The sequence below is a fragment of the Pelobates fuscus genome, chromosome 1, assembly GCF_036172605.1.
Source record: "Pelobates fuscus isolate aPelFus1 chromosome 1, aPelFus1.pri, whole genome shotgun sequence".
NCBI classification, from domain to species: Eukaryota; Metazoa; Chordata; class Amphibia; order Anura; family Pelobatidae; genus Pelobates; species Pelobates fuscus.
In genome coordinates, this window is record NC_086317.1 from 392,776,319 (window position 1) to 392,792,416 (window position 16,098).

The window sequence follows — 16,098 nt, forward strand, 5'->3', positions numbered from 1 at the left end:
CCCTCACTCTATCACTAGTCACTACCTCACTCTGTCACCAGTCATCTCTTCCCTCCCTCACTCTGCCACTAGTCACCCCTTCTCCCTCGCTCTGTCACTAGTCACCCACTCCCTCGCTCTGTCACTAGTCACCCACTCCCTCACTGTGTCTCCCACTCACTCTGCCACCAGTCAACCCCTCCCTCACTCTGCCACCAGGTACCCCCTCAATCTGCCACCTGTCACAACCTCCCACACTCTTCCACCTGTCACTAGTCATCCCCTCCCTCACTCTGTCACTAGTCACCCACTCCCTCACTCTGTCACTAGTCACCCCCCTCACTGTGTCTCCCACTCACTCTGCCACCAGTCAACCCCTCCCTCACTCTGCCACCAGGTACCCCCTCAATCTGCCACCTGTCACAACCTCCCACACTCTTTCACCTGTCACTAGTCATCCCCTCCCTCACTCTGTCACTAGTCACCCACTCACTCTAGTGATAGAGTGAGGGAGGGGATGACTAGTGACAGAGTTAAGGAGGGAGTGACTAGTGACAGAGGGAGGGATGGGGTGACTAGTGACAGAGTGAGGGAGGGAGTGACTAGTGACAGAGTAAGGGAGGGAAGTGGTGACTAGCGTGAGGGACACAGAGTGAGGGAGGGAATGGGTGACACAGTGACAGAGGGAGTGGGTGACTAGTGACAGAGTGCGGGAGGGAGTGACTAGTGACAGAGAGAGGGATGGGGTGACTAGTGACAGTCACCACCTCCCTCACTCTGTCACTAGTCACCATCTCCCTCACTCTGTCACTGTGTCACCCCCTCCCTCTGTCACTAGTCACCCATTGCCGCACTCTGTCACTAGTCACCCCCTCCCTCTGTAACTGTGTCACCCATACCCTCCCTCACTCTGTCACTAATCACCCCCTCACTCTGTCACTAGTCACCCCCTTCCTCACTCTGTCACTAGTCACCCACTCCCTCACTCTGTCACTAGTCACCCCCTCTCTAACTCTGTCACCAGTCATCCCTTCCTTCCCTCACTCTGTCACCAGTCATCCCTTCCCTCACTCTGTCACCAGTCACCCCTTCCTTCCCTCACAGTGACAGAGTTAGGGAGGGAGTGACTAGTGACAGAGGGAGGGAGAGGGTGACACAGTGACAGAGTGAGGGGGTGACACAGTGACAGAGTGAGGGGGTGACTAGTGACAGAGTGAGGGGGTGACTAGTGAGAGTGAGGGAGGGGGTGACTAGTGACAGAGCACGTGACACAGTGACAGAGTTAGGGAGCAGGGCCGGTGCAAGGATTTTTGGGTACATAGGCGAAGATGCATTTTTCCGCCCCCCCCCCTCTAAAATTAACATCTTCCCCGTCCCTTAGTGTTCCTCTCCCCTCCCCCCTCCTTTCCCTGTCCCTTGGTTTTTCTCTCCCCTCCCCTCTCTGTCCCTTGGTGCACCCCCCACCCTCTTAGCGGTCACAATCCCCTTCCTGGTATGTCTCCTACCTGTCTTGTAGCGTTGTGGAGCAGACCTTCTACAGGAGCTTCAGTTTTCTGTAGCTGGCTGGACTGACAGGAAGTGCTCTCTCAGTGACCAGGTACAGGAAACAGAAGCTCCTGTACTGCGCTCCGCTCCGCCACGCTACACTCACTAACAGCCACACACACTCAATGACAAACACACAGACGTCACTGACAGACACAGACTCACTGATCTGACACACACTCATTCATTGACAGACACACAATCACAAACATAATCTCACTGATTTGACAGACACTCACAAACACACACTCATACACTGACAGACACACACATTCATACAATCATTCACAGACACTCACAAACACACAGACACACACACTCACAGACAAACACATACACAGACACACACACACAGAAACACTCACAGACAAACACATACACAGACACACACTCACAGACAAACACATACACACACAGACACACACACTCACACATACACAGACACACACACTCACAGACAAACAAATACAGACACACATATACAGACATACATATACAGACACACACTCACAGACAAAGACAAACACATACACACACACACTGACAAACACATACACACACACACTCACAGACACACACTCACAGACAAACACACTCACAGACAAACACACACTCACACATACACTTTCAGACACACACTCACAGACACACACACTTACAGACACACACACACACACACACACACTCACAGACACACACAGAAAAACACACAGCCACACACACACACACACACACACACACTCACACATACACTTTCAGACACTCACAGACACACACACTCACACATACACTTTCAGACACACACTCACAGACACACACACACAAACACATACACACATACACACACACTCAGACAAACACACACTCACACATACACTTTCAGACACACACAAATTAATAATAAATATCCACCCAGCCTCCCTACCTGGAGAGAGCTGGTGTGGATGTGTCCCTGGGGTCCAGTGGGGCTTCAGTGCGGCGGGCGGCAGCAGTTCTAATGAGAGGCGGCGAGGGAGCTCTAACCTGTCTGCTCTGCTCCCTCGCGGGCTGTCTGCTGATGCCGGGAGCCGGAATATGACGTCATATTCCGGCTCCCGCAGAATCAGCACACGGCGCACGAGGGAGCTGAGCAGACAGGTTAGAGCTCCCTCGCCGCCTCTCATTAGAATTGCTGCCGCCCGCCGGGGGTCCAGAAGGTGACCTGGCAGGAGGGAGCGCTTCCCTCCTGCCGGTCACCGAAATCTTGCGCCCCCAGAGCCGGTGCGCCCTAAGGCGGCCGCCTGTGCCGCCTTATGGACGCGCCGGCCCTGTTAGGGAGGGAGGTACTAGTGACAGAGAGAGGGATGGGGTGACTAGTGACAGTCACCCCCTCTCTCACTCTGTCACTAGTCACTACCTCACTCTGTCACCAGTCATCCCCTCCCTCACTTTGCCACTAGTCATCTCTTCCCTCCCTCACTCTGCCACTAGTCACCCCCTCTCCCTCCCTCTGTCACTAGTCACTCACTCCCTCACTCTGTCACCAGTCACCCCCCTCACTGTGTCTCCCACTCACTCTGCCACCACTCAACCCCTCCCTCACTCTGCCACCAGGTACCCCCTCAATATGCCACCTGTCACAACCTCCCACACTCTTCCACCTGTCACCTTCTCCCTCACACACTCTGTCACCTGTCACATATGCATTCACACTGACACTATATACAAAAAAAGCACATGTAGTCATCCAGACATGCACAAGTGCATTCACACAGACTCAAATACAAACATGCATTAATACACAGGTCTTCACAATATACACATCCAAAGGAATGCCGTATTATGAGTTATATTTAACATTTATTTAATTGACATATATTTGGCCTTCAAAGGGCCTGGGATCTAATTTTGCCCGGGGGCCCCAAAGGCTCTCAGTCCGCCCCTGGTTAGAACTGTTAGACTGGTGAGAAACAAGGTAGTGATAAATAAATGTTTTAATAAATTAAAGAAGAGATAAAGAGGGTTAAAAATCATGTAGGAATATAGAAGGGTTAAAGGACAATGTCTCAATAGGCAGGGCTTTCTGCCACCTTGTCTCTACACTCACTGAAATTGTTGCAAATAAGGCAACGCCACACTTATTGTTGTCCTGTCATGTGATAACTACATTACATTCCAGATATCTTATTACAAGAACATGTGTAGTTTGTTTTGATAAACACAGCAGGAACTGTTATATTCTGAAGGCTGGACTACATCCACAGGCTGTATTATGCACTGATCGAACTCGGCAGCAAAATAGTTCTATGGTACTTTACAACTTCATTTAACTAAATATATAACACATAGCAGCATTTTTTTTATTTAAATCTTACCTTAAATTTAGCAGCAGCCTGAGGAGCAGGATAAAACTAGACAGGAACTGTAATATTATTGCCACACAAGTCTATGCCTGCCAGTAGGGATGGACTTTAAAACTTGTTATCAAACTCCACCCTCCTTACTATAATGCATACTCCTTACTAGGCAAAGCTCCATTGTGCTGCCCCCTCATGAGATAGTTACTTTGTGTCACAATTTTATTCACTAAACTCCATAAGGAAACATTGCGCTGATTTTTTTTTTTTAACAATATGGTAGATATAACCCCAAAGAAAATATGTTTTTATTTTATTTTTTTCTGCAAGCCCTCAGCCCTCGTTGAGAAGCTTCTGTGCTAGAGTCGCAAGTGTGCGCATGCACATGAAATCAAGGCTTTCATATGTTTCCCATTGAGTTCTAGTACAGTTTATTACGAAGGGGGCTAGGTAAACCCACACTAGTACAGCACACCCAACTCCTCTGTTAGCTCTGTGGAGCTAAAGAAAGAGGAAAAAACCCTTCTCAGCTATGTAACAGACAGGAAGGTGTTTTTGCCCCCTATTATAAATGGATTGACAGACTCCAGACATATAAAACACTTCCGCACGCTGAAATATTTTGTGTGGAGAGTATTTCTCTCTCTTATCAAACTAGTGTTTATATACTCACTCTCTCATTAACTTTTTCTCTGTTTTTTTCCTTCACTTTATGTACATATTGCCTAATACATACAAACACACAATGCCTTATACATAAAAATACACACACTGCCTAATAAATACATACACACAAACTGCCTTATACACACACACACAAACTGCCTTATACATACATACACACAAGTACACTGCCAAATATACACTCTAGGGTTGCCACCTTTTTTGAAAAAAAAAAACGCCCATTCTAATTTGCATAATTAATTTTATATGTGTGACATCACAGGGCACGATGTACATACAAGAATGAGAATATTTGTAATGAGAAAATTCCCTAAATCACTAATAAACTACATACAATGTTTGTACTTTCTATGTGTGTATAGAATTGTGAATGTGAGTCAGTGTGTGTATGTACTGTCTGTGAATGTGTGTGTGTGTAGTAGTGCGTATAGTATTTTGTCGTTGTCTAAATGTGTATAACAGTGTGATCTTACTGTTGTCTGAGTGTGTGTTATTGTCTATATACTTTGAGTGTGTGTCTTCAATATATGTGTATGTCATTGTGTGTATATAGTATATAACAGTGTGTGTACATACTATTTATAACAGATTGATATTTTGGTTCTATTTATTTCACTATTCTCCCATCTGACTGCTGAAAACATACACAGGCTACTAAAGACAAACACACACAGACTGCTGTATACACATACAGACTGATGTATACCCACACACAAACTGCTAAATACACACACATACACACGCACACGCAGACTGCTAAATACAAACACAGAGACGCAGACTACTAAATACACACCCAGAGACAGACTGTTCAATACACACCCAGAGACAGACTGTTCAATACACACCCAGAGACAGACTGTTCATTACACACACAGAGACTGCTAAATACATGCAGAGACTGCTGAATATATACAGAATGCTGAATAAACATACACACAGACTGCTGAATACATGCACACAGACTGCTGAATTCATCCAGACTGCTGAATACACACAGACTGCTGAATACACACAGACTGCTGAATACATGCACACAGAGAATGCTGAATACACATACACACAGACTGCTGAATATACATATAGACATACTGCTGAATACGCACACACAGACTGCTGAATACACACAGACTGCTGAATACACACAGACTGCTGAATACACACAGACTGCTGAATATACATACACGCAGACTGCTAAATACACATACACACACACACTGCTGAATACATACACACAGACTGCTAAGTACACACAGACTGCTAAATTCATACACACAGACTGCTAAATTCATACACACAGACTGACTGCTAAATTCATACACACAGACTGCTTAGTACTACTACACACAGACAGACTGGTGAATACACACACAGACTGATGAACACACACATATAGACTGCTGAATACACGCACACACACATTGCTGAATACACACACACCCAAACTGCTGCATATACACACACAAGTACCTGCTCTCAAGACTCCGGTCCTGCTGCCATGCTTCCATCTCCTTGACTTGCAGCTCCTGCTCCTCCTACTCCTCCCATGCAGACTCTATTAGTGGAGTGGGCAGTGACAAACTGTGGCATCCTCATCTCAGATCTCTTCACACAGCCAAGCATCAACTAGTTTTCTTAGTACGGCTTGAGACCACTGCACACCCTGGTGGCTGGAGCTGATATTGCTGAACATTCTCTTCAAAGAAAAATACAATTGAATTGCCGGTATTTTAGCAATACTGGCACTAGCCAGGGCCGGACTGGCCCACCGGGATACCGGGAAATTTCCCGGTGGGCCGCGGCTCCTGGGGGCTGCTCTGGCAATATGTGCCACCGGGTGGCCGGTCCGGTGGCACACACTTTGAGGGGGCCGGCCGGCCGGCAGGCAGGCGGCCGCATTGCACGCTGCAGCCTCACCGGTCCGGCGGCACACCTAATGCTGAGGGCTGAGGGAGGAGCATGTCTCTCTACCATGCTCCCTCGCGGTTCCCACAATCCCCAGCAGCATCCGTGCTGGGGATTGTGGGAACCGCGAGGGAGCATGGTAGAGATATGCTCCTCCCTCCTCCTTCAGCCCTCAGCGTTAACAGTGCTGCCGGACCGGCGAGGCTGCAGCGTGCAATGCGGCCGGCCCCCTGACTCCTCTCAGGTGGGTGGGGGGGTGAATAGAGAGAGAGACAGACAAGGGGGGGGGGTGGAGAGAGAGACAAGGGGGGGGGGTGAAAAGAGAGACAAGGGGGGGGGTGAAAAGAGAGACAAGGGGGGGGGGGTGAAAAGAGAGACAAGGGGGGGGGATGAAAAGAGAGACAGAGGGGGGGTTGAAAAGAGAGATAGAGGGGGGGGTGAAAAGAGAGACAGAGGGGGGGTGAAAAGAGAGACAGAGGGGGGGTGAAAAGAGAGACGGGGGGGGTGAAAAGAGAGAGCGAGACAGAGGTGGGGTGAATAGAGAGAGAGACAGAGGGAGGTGGAGAGAGAGAGAGGCAGAGGGGGTGAATAGAGAGAGAGTGACAGAGGGGGGGGAATAGAGAGAGAGAGACAGGGGGGGTGAATAGAGAGAGAGACAGAGGGGGGGTGAATAGAGAGAGAGACAGAGGGGGTGAATAGAGAGAGAGACAGTGGGGGGGTGAATAGAGAGAGACAGTGGGGGGGTGAATAGAGAGAGACAGTGGGGGGGTGAATAGAGAGAGAGAGAGAGAGACAGGGGGGGTGAATAGAGAGAGAGACAGAGGGGGGGAGAGTGCCACAGGGAGAGGGGGGAGAGTGAGACACAAGGGGGGAGAGAGGGGCGAATAGAGAGAGACAGAGGGGGAGGGAGAGTGCCACAGGGAAAGGAGGGAGAAAGAGACAGAGGGGGGAGAGTGAGACACAAGGGGAGAAAGAGGCGTAAATAGAGAGAGACAGAGGGGGAGGGAGAGTGCCACAGGGAAACTCTAGCCCTGGAGCTACGGGCTAGAGTTCACTCTCACCACTGCGACCACCAGGGATTCCTGGTGGTCCAAGTGGTGAGAGTGAACTCTAGCCCCATACAAACACTGCCCACACACACCATACACATTCACACACTGCCCCCCCATACACACACACAGACCCCCATACACACATTCCCCTACACACACAGCCACCCATACACACATTGCCCCACGCACCCTACACACTGAACCTTTCACACACATTGCACCCCTCACACATTGCACCACTGCTCCTATACCCTACTACAGCCCCATATCCCAGCAGACCCCAGGTAAGTTGTCAAACTGTACTTAAACGGTTTGACTACTTACTCTGGGAGCGGGTCCCGGCACTCCTGGCACCATACCCACTACACAGAGCAGTAGTGGTTATTGTGCATGGATTATTTCTTTAAATAATCTATAGGTGCCCCTCCTGAGATCAGGCTCTGGATCTGCCACTGATTTATAGTATAATATATAATATATATTATATATATTATATATTTAATATATAATATATAATATATATATTATATTATATTATATATTTATAATATATAATATATATATTTATAATATATATATATTTATAATATAAATCAGTGGCGGATCCAGAGCCTGATCTCAGGAGGGGCACCTATAGATTATTTAAAGAAATAATCCATGCACAATAACCACTACTGCTCTGTGTAGTGGGTATGGTGCCAGGAGTGCCGGGACCCGCTCCCAGAGTAAGTAGTCAAACCGTTTAAGTACAGTTTGACAACTTACCTGGGGTCTGCTGGGATATGGGGCTGTAGTAGGGTATAGGAGCAGGGGTGCAATGTGTGTATATATATATATAATTATGCCTATTATATTTACACATATATTAATGTACATTTATATATGCATAATACACTAAGAAATTTCATTGATATGTACAATATGTAATAAGCAGATATTGGCCCAGTCTTGTTGCTAGGTGCATAATCCAGCACAATAACATATTTAAAGTGAAGAGTGCACCCACAGGACCTCAAAATAAACAAGATAACGTCATTTTTTACAGTTGTGCCCTACATACATTCACCATTTCAGTCCCATTACCAAGCTTTCCTTAATATGTCATGGTAGTTGGACTGAAACATTGGCTATATGCAAAGGCACGTCTGCTTAAAATAAATCTGCACTCTTTTTTTTTTAAGCCTATATGTGCTTTTTTTCACGTTGGAGTAATAATTTTAATTTTAAGTTATCTTTTCTAACTCTGTATCTGCACACTATGCTGGCGCGACGCATTATGGGGCTGGTAAATAATTTTTTTCCAGGGCTGCTTTTAATTCCCAGTCCGGCCCTGGCACTAGCCACAGAAAATCAAATACCGGCTGTGCTGCTAAAATATCGGCCAGGTAGCAACCCTGATATACACACACACACACACATGAAAACTGTGTTATACATACATGCACACAAACAAACTGCCTAATACACACACAGAAACTGCCACAACTACAACCCTAACCCTACCTTAACCCTAACCTAACCCTACCCTACACCTAACCCTACCCTAAACCAAACCTAACCCTAACCTTACCCTAACTCTACTCCTAACCCTACCTTAACCTTACCTTAACAGGGTAACAGGGTTGATGTTCCAGGAGGGATAAGCCAAATGGAAAATGATTTAGGTAGACTAGAAAAATGGTCAGAGTTGTGGCAACTGACATTTAATGTGGATAAGTGCAAGATAATGCATCTTGGACGTAAAAACCCAAGGGCAGAGTACAGAATATTTGATAGAGTCCTAACCTCAACATCTGAGGAAAGGGATTTAGGGGTGATTATTTCTGATGACTTAAAGGTAGGCAGACAATGTAATAGAGCAGCAGGAAATGCTAGCAGAATGCTTGGTTGTATAGGGAGAGGTATTAGCAGTAGAAAGAGGGAAGTGCTCATGCCATTGTACAGAACACTGGTGAGACCTCACTTGGAGTACTGTACACAGTACTGGAGACCCTATCTTCAGAAGGATATTGATACCTTAGAGAGAGTTCAAAGAAGGGCTACTAAACTGGTTCATGGATTGCAGGATAAAACTTACCAGGAAAGGTTAAAGGATCTTAACATGTATAGCATGGAGGAAAGACGAGACAGGGGGGATATGATAGAAACATTTAAATACATAAAGGGAATCAACACAGTAAAGGAGGAGACTATATTTAAAAGAAGAAAAACTACCACAACAAGAGGACTTAATCTTAAATTAGAGGGACAAAGGTTTAAAAATAATATCAGGAAGTATTACTTTACTGAGAGGGTAGTGGATGCATGGAATAGCCTTCCAGCTGAAGTGGTAGAGGTTAACACAGTAAAGGAGTTTAAGCATGCGTGGGATAGGCATAAGGCTATCCTAACTATAAGATAAGGCCAGGGACTAATGAAAGTATTTAGAAAACTGGGCAGACTAGATGGGCCGAATGGTTCTTATCTGCCGTCACATTCTATGTTTCTATGTTTCTATGTTTAACCCAATCCTAACCCTACCCTAACCCTAACCCTGTCATCATTCACATAATTTTTCCTCCCTCTCTTTTGCCACTTTTCAGAAATCCAAAGCACTTCGGCACTTCTGAAATTCAATTCGTGACTTTGGCAATTCGTGGATCAAGTGCAGAGCTAATTCTTCGAATTATAGGTGTCGTAGGGGGTATCCTCATAAAAAATAAACAAATAAAAATCATAAATGGTGAAGTATGGCGAGCTATGAAGCAAGGGTAGGTAAAAGCTGTAAAATGTACACTCATGTATAATGGAGCCTCTAATAGTGCTTGAAGTGGTATGATCCACACTCAAGGATACAGATGTAAATAAATATTGAGTGGTATCAATATTTATATACACCTGTATCCTTGAGTGGGGATCATTCCACTTCAAGCACTATCAGAGGAGCCAGGTTTTACAGCTCCATTACACGTCAGTGTACATTTTATAGTTTTTACCTACCCTTGCTTCATAGCTCGACATACTTCACCATATATGATTTTTGTTTATTTTTTATGAGGATACCCCCTACCACACCTATAATTAGAAGAATTACCTCTGCACTTGATCCATAGGCGGGGATTATTCCACCCAGGCGCATACACTGGAGCTGTATTGAAGCTCCAGGAAAGTGTGAGTGTACATCTTTTATCTTACCTATCACCACTACAGTTTTAAATGCTACACTATTATTTCTTCTCTGGTTCTTTCCACATATGCCTTGTCAAGGATTACTGAAGCGCTGCATCTACCCCCCTGTTTTTATCCAGTTTTCTGATCAGAAAAGAGTGACTCAGTATTGGTGTTCAAGCTGCTTTTGGACTATTATAATCTTGCTTCTGCGCTGAATTTATTTTTGTGTGATTGTGCTATTACAGTTGAGAGCCGACTTATATGGGCTCTGAATATTGTATTTCATAACAATATCAAGGAAATCATCTGCCATTGTGTGCGCAATCACCCTACTCCTATATCCAATTGTTTGTATGTAAGTGTTGTTAGTGACCATACACTTGGGTAATTTTTTAGCTGCACTGGGTTTTCTCTCTTACATTTTATTGGACTTTTAGCGCCACCTCTTCTCTTTTTTTATTTTGTATTTATTAATTACCCCTTGAACCCAGGAGGGCAAATATTTTTCCTTTTAATAATGCAGTTAAAATAAAAACACAGCACACATATCACATACAGCCTGACCTCCAGTTTCATGTTTAATCGCAGTTTTTAATAAATTGTTTTCAAGTTATAGTTTGGACACTCGGGCTTAAAAAAGCTTCCATCACTGCTCTAGGGTGACTACCATTTCAAGTGAGAATGAGAATATGCATAAATCTACTAACTATAAAAGGACATGCTAAACGATAACTGTCTTGTACTCCTTACAGTAAACTGTTTAGACCATTCTTAGTCCGAATCTCTTGCGTGATATCATTTTGACCATCATAGGTCCGCTACCTAGTAAATACCGGAGTATCTACATACACTTTGGGAATATACATGACTGGTAAGCATACCTATTTCCTTTTTCCTGTTATTTATCCCTTTGAAAGAATGATTTTTGAATATTTTTTTATTTTTTAAATATTTTTTTTTATTTGGCTGGTATTTTTCAATTTTTTATTTTCTTATTTATATTTTGATTCTTTTTTTTTCTATGGTATACTAAATATTTACACTGCTTCATTCGGTGTTCAGACCCCCTTGATCACTAGTCGCGTTCTCATAATCCTTTTTTTCATTTTCTAATTTTTCCAAAAATACTACATCCCTTCAATCATTAGAAAGATACATAAGGACTGCTAGTTCAAAGAAGGGTTATATTATCTAAGATCATTTACTATGTTACTGTAATGACATGAAGGGGTGCTGCCCTTGAACAGCACTGTCACTTTAAATGTGGGAACCAATACAGCAGAGAAATAAATGCCAAGACACAAATGAATAGGATAAATAAAGATATATATATATATATATATATATATATATATATATATATTTACAGGGAACCAAAGGAGAATGCAAAACAATATATACACACAGACAAGGCCACAAAATATATACAGTAAATCAAAATAAGCACTTGTCGTGCAGGCAACAAATACTGTAACAGTCCTTGGGTATAAGGGTAGGATTGTGCAGCTACCACGAGTATCAGGTAGGGCACAGGTCCAGAGTCACAAGACTAATATAGTGACATCAAGATCAAAAGGAGAATCAATGAACAAGTCTGCAGGGACAGGATCACTGATAGTAAAGCCGGGACCACGGAACCAGAACACAGGATCGGAGGACACAGCAACGAAGGACCAGGAGGACACAATAACGCAGGATCAGGAGGACACAGGATGAAGACCAAGAGACAAAGGAACACAGGAAACCAGGGAAACAGGAAACAAAAGGCAATGATCTGGCAAGGAGTGAGGGGAGAACCCAAACTAAATAGGTGCTAAACAAGGACCAGGTGAAGTGCTTAATGAAAAGAAATCAGGAACAGTGCCAAACAGAAACAGTGGTGAGTATGAGTACTGCACAAAGGCAAATCAACTAAGGAGTCTTGTGACAGTTACAGACTGTATGGTGTTCTCTGTTCACTGTTGGATACATACTGTCAGGGTGGCGATCCGACGCCCGGGACCCAGACAGTGTCCGGGCGGTGGTGCAGGACCGGGACCCAGTATGCCTGATGTTCAGAGTAGGAGTCACAGTGTGGAGGTGGATTAGCAGGGTCTGGTGCAGGGTAACCGCACGCCCCCTGGTGTTGAGCACCAGCGTTTGTGCAGCCACATACCAAGACCCTGAATCAGCTTAAGCGGATACCAGGAACTAGGAGCTTGGAAATTAAGCAGACCTCCCAGGAGCTGAATAGGGAGGCTCTGCAGCAAGATTGTATCCAGTACTAGAAACAACGCAAGACTAGAGATAGGCACCAAACATGAAAACAAGACAGAACTAATAGAACCCAGAACCAGAGAACGATAGTAAGCTAAACCCAGAACATATACACATATACACATATACACAAGACATGAGGAAAACAAACATAACATGGGCATGACTAGACAGGACTGTACATGGACTGGGATACAAAACTAAAAGACAAGATAACATAGGCAAAACAAGAGGAGAAATAACTAAGTACTACATATGGAAATCATGGGGGTTTAGTCACACTATATGATCATACATTGCATAAGCCTGCCAACAACGCCAATGTACCCCACATCTGGCAGGTCCTACACTGCCTAATGTATACTAAAACAACCAAAATACATATATAGCACTTACCTGCACCTCTCTTTTGTAAATATATATCATGATATGATAACTCTTGTGGGTAATCTCAATTATATTATATTTTCGCTTTCTTAGTTTATATATTATATATACTACCCTATGTAAACTAAATGTTCATTTCTGTTGTGTTTTGTTTAAATAAAGTTTTTTTTAATGCTGTCATCACGTAAGACGCTGGGACGCTGTAGGGGGCGTGGCCGTGTCTTCTCGTGATTGCGGCTGGGGGTGGGCCATGCCGGAGACACTATTGGCCACCACCATTAAATGTATAAATACTCTGATTATCGATTCCATCATTAGGGCCTTCAAAGTGATGCCACAGTCCCAAGCGTGCAGCCCAGATTTCACAATTATACACAATCGGACGGCAACTGGCACTATCTTCTGAATTCAGGGCCAGATTAAGAGCCCAGTGGTCCTGGTGCTGACAATTATGATAGGGCCTAATTACAGAATCTTATCGACCAAAAACACTAAAACAGTCATACCTCTCAAGCGTCATGTATCTGACGGAGTTGGTGCTGGAGGGAAACTCAAAGGATGCAGCTATAAGAAAACACATACTCTATGCTAATCTCTTTATCTAATTTATGCTTTCATCTTTCATCAATAGCAGTGTCCAGTGAAGCAGGAAGTCAATGGGCGGGGTAAAAGGGTGGGCCACTGACGCAAATCACGTGACCAGAACTGCCAAAAAGGGCGAACATGCCCAAAAAGGGGGCATGTCTGTCCAAAGAATTGGAAGGCCAGCCTGGCATCAGTGTCCCTATGTATCACAGTTTCAGTGTCCCCATGTCGCCCAGTCCCCATGTCTCAGTGTGTCACTAGGATACTAGGGGACACTGAGAGACAAGAGGGCACTGAGAGACCCGGGGACCCTGAGACACTTGGGGACACTGGGAGAAATGGGGGCACTGAGATACTTTAGGGACACTGGGAGAATGGGGGCACTTGTGGATACAGACATGGGGACACTTGGAGACACTGGGAGACATGGGAACACTGGGAAAAATGGGGTCACAGACACTAGGGACACAGAGACATGGGGACATAGACACTGGGAGACATGGGTACATAGACATTTGGGGAAACTAAGACACTAGAGACACGGGGACACAGACACTGGGAGACATGGGGACACTGAGACACTGGCTGGCAGACATAGGGGCACTGGGAGACATGGGGACACTGGGAGACATGGGGACACTGAGAGACATGGGGACACAGACACTGGGACACTAAGGGACACTGGGAGACTAGGGGACACTGGGAGCCATGGGGACACTGAGACACTAGAGACACAGAGACATGGGAACACAGACACTGGGAGACTAGGGGACACTGGGAGACTAGGGGACACTGGGAGACATGGGTTCACTGGCTGGGAGGCATGGGGACACAGTCACTTGGGGACACTGGAAAACATAGGGGCACTTGTGGACATAGACATGGGGACACTGGGAGACATGGGGACACTGAGACACTGGCTGGCAGACATAGGGGCACTGGGAGACATGGGGACAATGGGAGACATGGGGACACTGAGAGACATGGGGACACAGACACTGGGAGACTAGGGGATACTGGGAGCCATGGGGACACTGAGACACTAGGGACACTGTGTCCCCAGTGTCTCCATGTCCCAATGTGTGTCTGTATGTCTCACAGCGTCCCCATGTGACTCAGCTTACTTAGTCTCACAGTGTCCCCTAGTGTCTCAGTGTCCCCATGTCTCCCAGTGTCCCCTAGTATCTCAGTGTCCCCATGTCTCCCTGCTGCCTTTCCCCCACCCTTCACATACCTAAACTGTAGTCAGTCTCTGCAGGCTGGAAGCTGCTGTCTGGACTCTTTGTGCTGTGTAGCTGCTCCCCCACGGATGAGTGAGTAGAGAGACACAGGAATATGCTATAACTTCCTATCCCTGCCTCTCTCCATACACAGTGACCCCTACTGGCCTGTGCTGGTATTGCAGAGTAATCTCCGTTTATACTGAGAAAAATACGTCACGGCCAGGCAGGCTCAAATACCGGCTGTGCCTTAAAATACCAGTCAGGTGGCAAACCTAAAAGTAGTGTATAATTTTTTTTTATTTTTTTTTTTAAATGAGCCTATTCCATGGACCTGGGCCTGGAGCTGCAGCTCCATCAACCCCTATGTTAATCCAGCCCTGTCTGAATTACATAGAGTCCAGACTCCACAAATATATAGAACCGGATGGTACCTGGCATTATCTTCTGAATTACACAGACTGCCTGGAGACTCCTTCCTGCTACAGTGGAGAGGGATAGCTGGTTCAATTTCGTCTCTACCCACTATCTACTCTGACCAACATAATATAATTCCAGCCTCTTGGGGTGGGGTGAGATCCATCCATTTTTTGTTTACTGGGATTCTTTCCTATTTTGAAAGATTGTTATATTCATTTTTCACTTGTTTTTTCCCTTCTTGTACTTATTTCTTTTTTTCCCTTTTTTAATGTTTTTATTTTTTCTATTATTATTTTTGGCACTTTTTTCCTAAATATATATATATATATATTTTGTCTGTACAGACTGCCAAAAAATTACCACTTTTTTCATTTTTGAGCAGGAGTCCCATGATCATACAATTAATCTATATTTGGTGGATCCACCGGACTGATTTTGCATTATTTAGATCACTGTAGATATGCATATAGGAGATGCATAGAATAGATGCAGAGTGTCAGTATCATATGTGGTATTAAATGACAATCTATTTTTGTGGTTCTTTACTTTTTCTTTGTTTTTCATACAAAAAACATACAC

The 16,098-nt window shown here is 45.0% G+C and overlaps 1 protein-coding gene across 1 annotated transcript in view; it reads right to left on the bottom strand.

Annotated features, from left to right (window-relative positions):
- Positions 1 to 3,958, bottom strand: part of LOC134568546 (retinol dehydrogenase 7-like) — a 43,936-nt gene extending 39,978 nt beyond the window's left edge. Inside the window, exon 1 of the mRNA XM_063427190.1 lies at positions 3,879 to 3,958. The gene's annotated coding sequence lies outside the window, so the exon portion shown is untranslated. The remainder of the gene's footprint in view (positions 1 to 3,878) is intronic.
- Positions 3,959 to 16,098: the final 12,140 nt, after the last annotated feature.